Raw genomic sequence first — 11088 nt, 5'->3', positions numbered from 1 at the left:
AAGAATCATGAATGCATATAACATGGTGGTCCCATAGGATAAGCATTCACATCATGGCACTGAGCCAGTAAGAAGAACTCTCATTTGAGATAAAGTTTATTGTAGCTTCTGTCACAAACAAAAGGAGCATGTGATTGCAAGGCAGCATTTAAAGCTGTTCTGTTTTACTCTCCAACCTATTTTACTGTCTCTTTTCTGCTGTACCTTTTTGGCTTCTGAAATGTGGGTCACCTCCAGTGACATGACCCAATTAGGAGATGTAATTTAACAGGAAAAAAATAAAAGAAATCCTCTGAGATGGCAGGTTTGAAACAAAGACTGGGAGAAATTATTTTTCTTTTATTTAATTTTTTTTTTTGCAAAAGCATATCTAGTAAAGGGGTTGCTTTGTTTGTCTCTCACTACCCCCCACCTCCATACACCATCTGTACAGTATAAAGAAGAATAGGGAGATGAAAGTTCAATAGCAGCCAGAAAGGTATTTATCATGACCACACAAAGAATGAATGCAAGTTTTATTTTAATAAATTGTCTGTGTCCGTGGCCTCATTCTTTGGCAGCAGGATGTAAGCTGCGTGTTGCTCTATGAGGCTGAGAGTGTACTGATGACACATCTCTGTGATACCTGTTGAATGAACAATGCAATAAATAACTTTTTTGTCTATAATCTAAAAAACCATAGAATCTTTTTAAAAATAAAATTTTATTGCTATCTTTTGGTCTTTTTAACATTGCCAAAATTCCCCCCAGGATTTTTGCCCTTTCAAGAGAGTCATCTCATATAACAAATATTTTTTAGAGAAAATAATCAGCAAAACTAATTAATATGCTTAAAAATTTCTGAAAATATGGGGATCTCCCATTTCTGCAATGGATTATTATGGCAGAATAATTTTATATCTCATATTTGAAGTCATGCTTACTATTTGTAATTTTGTAGCCTTACCTTTGGATTGTTTTGTGGTTGTCCTTACTGGTTATATTGTTGTAGTCATTGTATATGTTGTTTTCTTGACTCTGTGGACTTTACTCTGCATTAGTTCATGTAAAATTTCCCATGCTTCTCTGTATTTATCATTTCTCATAGCACTATAATATTCCATTTGCTTTGGTTGCTGTCACAAAAAGGGTTGCCATAAATAGTTTTGTGTACCTGGGACTTTTTTTCTTATCAATGGCTACATTAGTGTTTTAACTTTATGGTATCAAAAGGAGTCAGAGATTTGTATGTCTTTGGTGGGGAATGAGGAGGGCATATTTAGTACTCTGCTTTTAAGCAAAAGATAAACAAGCTAATTTTAAGAATTATTTATTAAAATTATCTTCTAGCATAGATCATCAGGTCCATATGAATTCAGAACAACCTCTCTTACATCTGCATTGTCAGTATCACACAAGGATAACAGATGTTTAGAATGAGTCAATGTAGAAAAGTAGTGATGAAACTAAGATTTTAAAACGTGATATGTCACTAATGCTATGCAGCCTTGGGCAGGTCACATCAATCTCTGGTTTTTGTTTTCTCCTCTGACCAGCTAGGCTCTACATGGAAGTTAAAACTCAGCTCAACTATCACTTTCTGAATGAGGTTTTTACCTTGAATCCATTAGAATATGAAGATAAAGATTGCATTTATCTTTCTATGTATCCCCATTGCTTAGCACAATATCTGACATATATGTGTGGATATAGAGATTTATATGTGTATGTATGCATGTATGTATGTATGTATGTATGTGATGCTTAATAAATGCTACTTACTGACTGACTGCTGACTGGGAAACCCTGCCCTAGACCTTCAGCATTGTATTCTCTACTTTTGCTTGATCTAAGATGAACCAACAGGGAGAACAAGGTGGACGATCAAAGCATGCAACCAGATAGTGTTGTGTGGGAGAAGATATTACTTCATTCCAAAGGGAGATGTGAGAATGAAGATAGTCCTCCTCCTTTTGATAGTTCAGATAGAAAGATAGTTCGGAATTATCATCATTAGTGGAACAGCTTCTTTCTATTTCACCCTACTCCTCTGTCCCTACCATTTAGAGATTGCTTGGACTATATAATTTTTCTCCTTCTTTTATGGCATATAGTCTATTCTATTTAAATAAAAAGAAGATAATAAAATCACATGTTTTAGGAACAAAGCTTTAAAATATCCTTGTCAGCGGAGTCATTGTTCTCCAACAAACTTTGTAGATTTTTCTAGGGATCTAGAAATCCAATAATAAATGGTTGGACAGAGAAATAAATTGTTGTCAAGGGTGATGGAGATGCAAAAGAATAAATAAATAGGTCTGATACTGATCTTCCACATACCCACCAACTCTCCCATATAAAGAGTTACTGCTGAAGATAGTAATATTTATATTATACCTAGAGGTATAACAATCAGACCCAGAGGGAAAGGGAAATGAGAAGGGAACTGAAAGGGGGAGGGGGAAAGAAAAAGGGGCTAATGAAAATAGGTTAAATGATTTCTTGATTTTTAAATGAGGTTTCACACAAGGACTAAAAATTAGGATGTAATTCTTTGAACAAGAGGGCAAGTCTGCCAACTTCTTGGAAGAAGAACGGAAATAAAAAGAAAAGTAATAGGAAGGTAATTGTGCAGGTGTTGAAAACTCCTAGGAGACCTAACCAGGTGCAAAGAGGAGTCCTGCTTACCTCGGCTTTAGCACTTCCTATGCCTAGAGTTTATCGATTTAATAAGACAGTGACAGAGGACAATAACCAGATAAATAAGCATTTAAAGAGAGTGTCATTTCAGAATAACACTCCCAGATGGTACCCCTTTTGAAGAAGAAACAAAGGAAAAGATTCTCATTTAATAATGGAGGAAGAACACACATGAATATATGCATGTATGGTAGGTACAGTGTGACAAAGAATCCAAGCAGTTCCTTTGCTTATTAGAGCTTAATGAACCTGCCCAGTTCTATTCTGTATCATGGGTCATAACAAGTTTATTTCAGAATTAGCATTGACTTACTACTTTCCCATGCCAAGAGACCATCAATCTAATCAAATAGAATTATATCAAAATCAATAGACAAATATGAATATTACTGCTTAAGGATAACATATTTTGGAACATGTTACAGTCTATACAGAAAAATGACCCCTTTGCAAATAGAAAACTATTTGCAAATGGGTGAATCAGCACTGCCCAGATGTAGAGAGACATTAAGGGTCAGTCATTCAAACAATTTGATCTTTCAACACATTTGAAAGAGGTTATTATTTATGATGCAATGAGAACTATTAACATATATCTCAAGGAAAAAATACTATAATTTCATTGGGTTCATTGGTTGGGCACTGGACTTAGAAACAGGAAGGTTTGGTTTTAATCCAAATTTAAATACTCATTCTGTGGTCCTTGTTAATTTGTGCTTCATTTTCATCATTGATAAAAAGAGAGGGTTGGACTATAGCATTTGATTTTTCTCCCTTCCATTCTAAATCTATGATCCTATGAGTGATATTATCACTCTTTCACTAAAGTCAAAAACCACATTATGTTATGGAATTCACCCTAAATTCTCAAAGGCTATTACCATGGTAATGTATAATACTCAGAAACAGCAACAATATTATCCATGTTATCCAAGGAGCTAAATACAAAGACAACTCATCACTGGATAATTTATCTAGAGTTGATGATGCTTCTTTTAGTAGACCACAAAAACATGTGAAACCATCCACTAAACTGTAGAGGCACAACTTAGTGAAATCAGAAAATTTAAAAAAATTTTTGGATTTTTCCCAATTATATGTAAAAACAATTTTTAATGTTCATTTTAAAAATCTGAATCCTAAATTTTTCCCCTCCCCCTCCCTAAGAAGGTAAGAAATTTCTTACAGGATATATATGTACAATTGTGTTAAATATATTTTCATATTAATCATGTTGCGAAAAAAAAAACCTGACCAAAAGGGAAAACATGAAAAACAAAAAGTAAAAATAATATGCTTTGTTCTGCATTCAGACTCAATCAGTTCTTTCTCTGGAAGTAGATAACATTCTCCACCATCACTACTTTGGAATTGTTTTGGATCCAAAGATTGCAGATATCACTAAGAAGAGCTGTCATTCATAGCTGATCATCATATAATACTGCTATGGTACACAGTATTTTCCTGGTTCTACTTGTTTCACTTTGCAACAGTTCATGAAAATCTTTCCAGGTTTTTTTTCTGAAATTCATCTGCTCACCATTTCTTATAGTACAATAGTATTCCATTACATTCATGTACTACAATTCATTCATTCTCCAATTGTTGAACATCTCCATGATTTCTAATAGTTTGCCACCACACAAAGAGCTGCTATAAATATTTTTGTACATGTGGATTCTTTCCCTTTTTCATAATCCTTTTTGGGACACAAATCTAGTAGTAGTATTTCTATCATACTACAACAAAGGGTATGGACATTTTTATAGCCCTAAGGGCATAGTTCCAAATTACTCTCCAAAATGATTGGATTAGTTCATTCCACTAACAATGCATTAGTGTGCCAATTTTTCCATACCCCCTCCAACATTTATCATTTTCCTTTTCTGTCATATTAGTCAGTCTGATAGGTGTGAGGTGGTACTTCAGAATTGTTTTAATTTGCATTTCTCTCATCAATAGTGATTTAGAGGATTTTTCACAATCATTTAACTTTGATTTCTTTCTCTGAAAATTATTTGTTCACATCCTTTGACTATCAATTGGTGAATGGTCAATTGAATAATCAATTGTTTACAAATCTGATTCAGTTTTCTACATATTTGAGAAATGGGACCTTTAACAGTGAAACTTGCTATAAAAATTTCTGCTTTGCTAAAAATCTTAGTTGCATTGGTTTTATTTGTGCAAACTCTTTTTAATATAATCAAAACTATTCATTTTATATTTTGTAATACTATCTCTTGTTCTGTCATAAATTCTTCTCTTTTCAGGAAGGCTAGGTGGCACAATGGATAGAGCACTGGCCCTGGATTCAGGAAGACCTGAATTCAAATCCAGCCTCAGATACTTAATAATTACCTAGCTGTGTGACCTTGGGCAAGTCACTTAAACCCATTTGCCTTGAAAAAAAACAAACATAAATTCTTCCCTTTTTCATATATCTGGCAGGTAAACTATTCTGTGATCTTTTGATTTTCTTATGGCATCACCTTCTGTGTCTAAATCATGTACCTGTTTGGACCTTATATTGATAAATGGTATAAGATGCTGGTCTATACCTAGTTTCTGCATACTGTTTTCCAGTTTTCCCAGCATGGTCCATCAAATAATAAGTTCTTATCCGAGAAGCTGGAGTCTGGTTTATCTAACACTAGATTTCTATGGTCATTTACTACTGTGTTGAGTGTTCCTAATCTATTCCACTGATCCACTACTTATTTCTTAACCAGGATCAGATAGTCTTGATGACTGCTGTTTTATAATATAGTTTGAGATATGGTACAGTTAGGTTACCTTCCTTTGCATTTTTTCATCAGTTCTCTTGATATTCTTGACCTTTCATTCTTCCAGATGACTTTTATTATTTTTTCTAATCTATGAAAGATTTTTGGTAATTTGATATAAATGACAATAATTGAATAAGAAAATTAATTTAGGTTGAATTGCCATTTTTATTATATTGGCTTAACCTATCCATGAGCAATTGATATTTTTCCATTGTTTAGATTTTTTTTTGAAATTTCCAATTGTTTAGATCTGTATGAAATCGTGGAACTTTTAAAGAATTGAAGGCTGGTGTCACATACTCATTCAAATTTATTATTTTAAACTCCTGATGTTTTCAGCACCATGGCCAGGGAGCACAGACAGGAAAGTTCTGCTTGTAGCAACTGGAACATACCTAGCTTCAGGCAGCTGATAGGAATAGTACCTCCTTTATGGGTGTGATGGCGGGGGGGGGGGGGGGGGGGGGGGTGACTTTGAGTATCTAAGGAGAAAAAAAAAGAGGAGCCTCCTGATACCAAGAGCTGAATGATCTCACAGTGACACTGGCTCTCCTCTCCTCATTTTGCCCAGGCTAGAAATGTAGGGGCTAGTCATGACTAGATCCCACTACTGATGTACAAGGGAACTTTGACCTATACTGTCTCCAACCTATGCTAGTTCACCCTTTCTTGCTGTAAAAATTGTTTCCCAGTTTTTAGCTTTCCTTCATTGGTTTTGGTTTGTGTAAAACCTTTCTAATTTAATGTAATTAAAATTATTCATTTTATATATGATATATGACTATATATACATGTATATATGTATGTATGTATGTATATGTATCACAAACCCTCATCACCGTATTAATGACAAATGGTAGGGATACTAAATCAGCTCAACTCATTATAGCTAAAGAGATCTGCCAGTCCCAGCATTTCCAATAACAGAGATTAAAGGCATATATAACCATGCCTGGTGTAGACATGATCTCTCCTCATATGTTTTCTTCCAATATTCCAACTCTTGACAAGATATTCAGGGATGTTCTGTGTGTGTGTGTGTGTGTGTGTGTGTGTGTGTGTGTGTGTGTATCTGTGTAAGTGTGTGTATTTACCTATTCCACTGGTATCTGAAGGGCTATGACTATATGAGTTATTTCCCCATTTGTAATGGTAGAGAGGGGTCTGAAAGACAAATCTGTGGCAACCAAATCTGCAACTCTTATATGGCTACTATATAAAACTGTCTCATTAATATCCTAGGACATATTTTAAAGTTTCAGACATAATAGTACTATTGACACTATGGTGATACTTCTACCATTATATTAAGATGGGAGATAGGCACAGGCACAGATGGTTGAAAACCAAGAGGACAATCAAATGAGTTTCTGAATAAGTGATAGTGAAAACTAGATTATAAGAAAAATCACATGATGATGGATTTCAACCAGAAAGAGATTTTATAGGTTTCAAACTCTCTTATTTTTACAGATGAGTAAACCAAAGCCCAAAAATTATATAGTGCTTTAATATTTTTAAAGCATTTGACATGTATTATCTCATTTAGTCCCCATATCTCCACTTGGTAAATGAGGAGATTAAGGCAACCAAAGGTGAAGTGATTTGCCCAAGTTTACATAACTACTAAGAGTCCAAGATAGGATATGAACTCTTCAATTCAAATCTAGCCCTGTATTCACTACATTCATTGTTACTCAGTTTGTTTTCTGTTGTAGTTTTATAAAATTATAGACCTACCCTCTCCTAGTTAGGATGTTGCTCATTTCTAAGAACTTTTGCAAGAAAACATTGAACTTTCTTAGCAAGAATGAACTAACATTTAAGAAGCAGCATCATATTTTCACAATAGTAGCCAAGTAGCTTTGTGATAGGAAAATTAGGAGTTTCTTTTTATTTTAATCTTAAATTAATTTAAAATGTAATTTGATTCTAAAAATTAATATACATCAAAAAATCCAGGAACTCACAATGTCACATTTCTGGAGTGTGCTGAAGATAGCTGAACTGGTTTTAAAATTTTCAGTATGAGCATTCACATCCTGAAAATCTGCAAACAATAGAAATCGATACCTGATTATTTTGTTGAGATTCTAGACTTAAGAATGTGATGGGCAAAAATGTTAATACTGTAGATTAAACTTAAAAGTGTGCTGAACATACATTTTAATAGACCCAACTGTTAAACATTTACTAGCACATTCTACATTTCTACAGGGCCTTGAACTTTACAAAGCACCTCTCTTGCAACTCTGAGTCAGTCAGTATAATTGACTATTTTACTCCCTATTTTACTCCTAAAAACTCCCAATTTTACACATGAGAAAACTGAAAGGTTGAGACTTTCCCACAATATTAAATGCATAAGGTAAGATTTGAATTCAACTCTCCTGCCTACACACCCAGCATTTTTTCCCACTAAACTACACTATCTCTTCACAACTTTATAATTGCAGAATTATAAGAAAAAGTGCTAAGAAAATATATTACTTAGAAATTTTGCTATATGTACTGCTTTGCTACAGGTACTTACTAGTATGAATTTTCCTCAATATATTAAATTGGGTCACTCAATATGTGTGAGAAAGGTATTGTCTGAAGTAGAATGAATTAACACCCTCTCAGTGATCTTTTCAGATTTCATGGGATCAATGATCATCTCTATGAAGTTAAAAAATTCTTGATATTCAATCAGAATCTTTCTTCTGAACTACAACCTCACAACATGAATGATATGCTGGGTCTTTTCACTTATGCATCCTATTGGCATTTCAAACTCACTATAGCCAAACAAAAATTCATTATTTTCCCCCACCAAACCCACCCAACCTCAACTTTTGTTGAAGGTATGCCTTCCTCAGATTCATAACCTCAGAAACATCCTTGACTCTTCATTCTCCCTTACCTGCCCATATCCAATCAGGTGTCAAATTGCAACAATTCTGCCTTCCTTAACATTTCTTCTATCTGTTCCCTTTCCTCCATTCATATGCTTGCCACACTAGGGTAGGTCTTCATCACCTATTGCCCCAGCTTTTGAAATAGCCTTCTAATTCCTTTTTCAGTTCCTACATTCTTCCCCTTCTAGTATATTTTCCATTTAGTTATCTAATTAATCACTAAAAGCACAGCTTGGAACATGTTAATCCCTTTCTCAAGACTCTTCAGGGATGCCTATGTAAACTCTTCAGGTTCAAGCTTCAATCAAACTACAGCTGGAAAAGTCATTTTTCCAGAATTATTTCATATCACTCCCCTATGCACACTTGATTTTCCAGTCAGACTGACTTCTTTAAAATTCTTTGACTGCATTTCCCACCTCCATGCCTTTACAAAAAGCTATCTGTCACCCTGTCTGAAATGTCCTTCCCCTCCAAGGATCAGTTCATATGCTACCACCAATTGTTGCTGTTGATTTTCCTTTGTTCTCAAAGAGTCCAATGATATCACAAGGGTGAAGTCTTGACTTGTATGTGAATTAGATTTAAGTGAAATAGAGACTCACAAAGTCATCAATCTCATTATCTCTTCCAGAGTGACTGGAGTCCATTGGCAATACATAAATCAAGAAGACTAGCAATGGTTCCACCACCTATTAGAAGCCCTTCCTGGCCACTCCAATTTTTAGAGCTCACTCTTTCCTTAAATCATCTTGAATTTAAAGGTAATATTCCCTGATACAATGTAAGTTCTTTGAAGGTCAGGAGTGGTTTTCCTTTTTTTGCCTTTGTATCCCTCCTGTCTAGCCCAATATATTGTACATAAGTAGGCATTTAGTAAATACACAATCACACACACACACACACACACACACACACACACACACACACACACATACACACACACACAAATTCCAGTCCTTCATGTTTATACTCCCACCCCCAGCAGTGGAACAAAAGAAAGAACTTTTGTTTTACATGGTTAGTGTGATCATTTATCCTTTTTTATAAGGTTTTTATATTTTATATTTTTAATTGTTCATGTTGGGGAAGATGGAAATAAAATAAATGCTTGTGGAAAAAAGAAATAGTGGTCTGAATATTGAAAAAACACTGAGGTCATGTAGTCTAATCCCCTTGTTTTACAGATGGGAAAACCAAGATTCATAGATCTGCTCAACAGTCACAAAGGTAATAAGTAACAGAGTCAGAATTTGAACTCAGGTCCCATTATCCCCAGTTTAGTACAGTTCTAATGCTGCCTCAAGACCAACTTCTTTGCTATTATTAAACAAAATAATAAGGTGTACCAATGAAAGGAAGGCAACTTCAGTTTCAGTAGAAGAAAGATAACTATTTGTCTTGCTCTCTTTTCAATAATTACCTGGGACACACTTCCCTAGGAACTGACACCTTATTCCACCCCCTGGGCAATATCCCATAGTATTTACCTGCCTTTCTTTTTTGACCATATGGGTAGATTCTTCCAGACCTCCTTCCCTTTGGTCAAAAGGTATTTGACAGTTATACTGTCAAAATGTTTTGGAGATACAGTTTTCCAAAGGTATAGTAATAACCCTTTGCAACCTGACATGATCTTACTCTCTGGCAAAGTATATTGCTTGGACCAGCATCAGATGTTTACTAAGGAATTTGGCTCCCCTTATTTTCCAGGACCATCTATCACAAGTCCATAATCCCTACTCATAGTCATCCTGTCACAGAACTCTGGTTCTGTGCCCCTCAAAGCGATCACAACCCCCAAGACTTGAGACAATGCCTGTTCCCATGGAACAGTATTGTCTCTCCAGAAATGAGAACTAGGTCAAGATCAAAGAATGATTATGTTGTGGGCTAACCCCTTTCATGTATATAAGTGACCCCAGCCTTAGAAATGTTAAGCCCTTCTACATGGGGGGAGGGGAATGTTCTATCTGCAAACATCATTTTCCTTACTCTGAAATCAATTAAACTTTTGTGTCCTGACTCTCTTGTCTTTAGCCTGTTCTGTTTTGAGTCCAGCCAACCTCCAGGTTAGAGTCCTTCCCCTACCACCGGTTCTTCCACTTAACAAATCAGACCAGGAGACATTCAAAAGTCTTGTTTATTAGGGAAGATAACTACCTATATCTACTGCAAAAATCTGGAGTTGAGGGAACTCTAAGCATTTGTTTGGAGTTCTTAGGCCACCCATTGAAATTCTGTCTTGGCCACCAACCTTAAGCTCTCTAACTTCAACTCATCATCTTCATCATGATCAAAAACAGCAATAATTTTAGAGAGATTTTTGCCTACTCTATGTCAGCCAATATGCTAGGTAAAGAAAATACAAAGGGACTTGATAGGGGTTCTTTCCCTCAAGACATAAAGTATCAAAATAAGTCAATATACACAGACAAAAAAAATAGTACACACTACTTCACATTGCTGCATGGCAAATGAATTTTATATGCAGTTCAAAAGACTGAATGGGTTGGAGAGATTAGATGATATTTCAGGGAGGAAATGAACTTTAAGGTGGACCTTGAAGACAGGTTATGACTTAATTGAAGAAACATTAATCTCTTTCCATTTAGCTTTCTCATAAGCAAAAACAAAATGAAACAAAACTACATTATAAATCTAGATGGAGCACTTGGAGAACATTGGACTTCAAGATATATCTTATATAAATAACAGAA

General features: G+C 35.0%; 1 long non-coding RNA gene across 1 annotated transcript; it reads right to left on the bottom strand.

The window, feature by feature from the left end:
* Positions 1–308: 308 nt before the first annotated feature.
* Positions 309–7519, bottom strand: LOC141491724 (uncharacterized). Its single transcript, XR_012469730.1, has 3 exons — positions 7439–7519; positions 947–1115; positions 309–625 (listed from the first exon to the last, which is right to left on the bottom strand). It is a non-coding gene; the product is annotated as an uncharacterized LOC141491724 (long non-coding RNA).
* Between the last annotated feature and the right edge of the window lie 3569 nt (positions 7520–11088).

Source organism: Macrotis lagotis, chromosome 6, assembly GCF_037893015.1.
Source record: "Macrotis lagotis isolate mMagLag1 chromosome 6, bilby.v1.9.chrom.fasta, whole genome shotgun sequence".
Lineage (NCBI taxonomy): Eukaryota > Metazoa > Chordata > Mammalia > Peramelemorphia > Peramelidae > Macrotis > Macrotis lagotis.
This window is presented reverse-complemented; position numbering and strand designations above follow the sequence as displayed.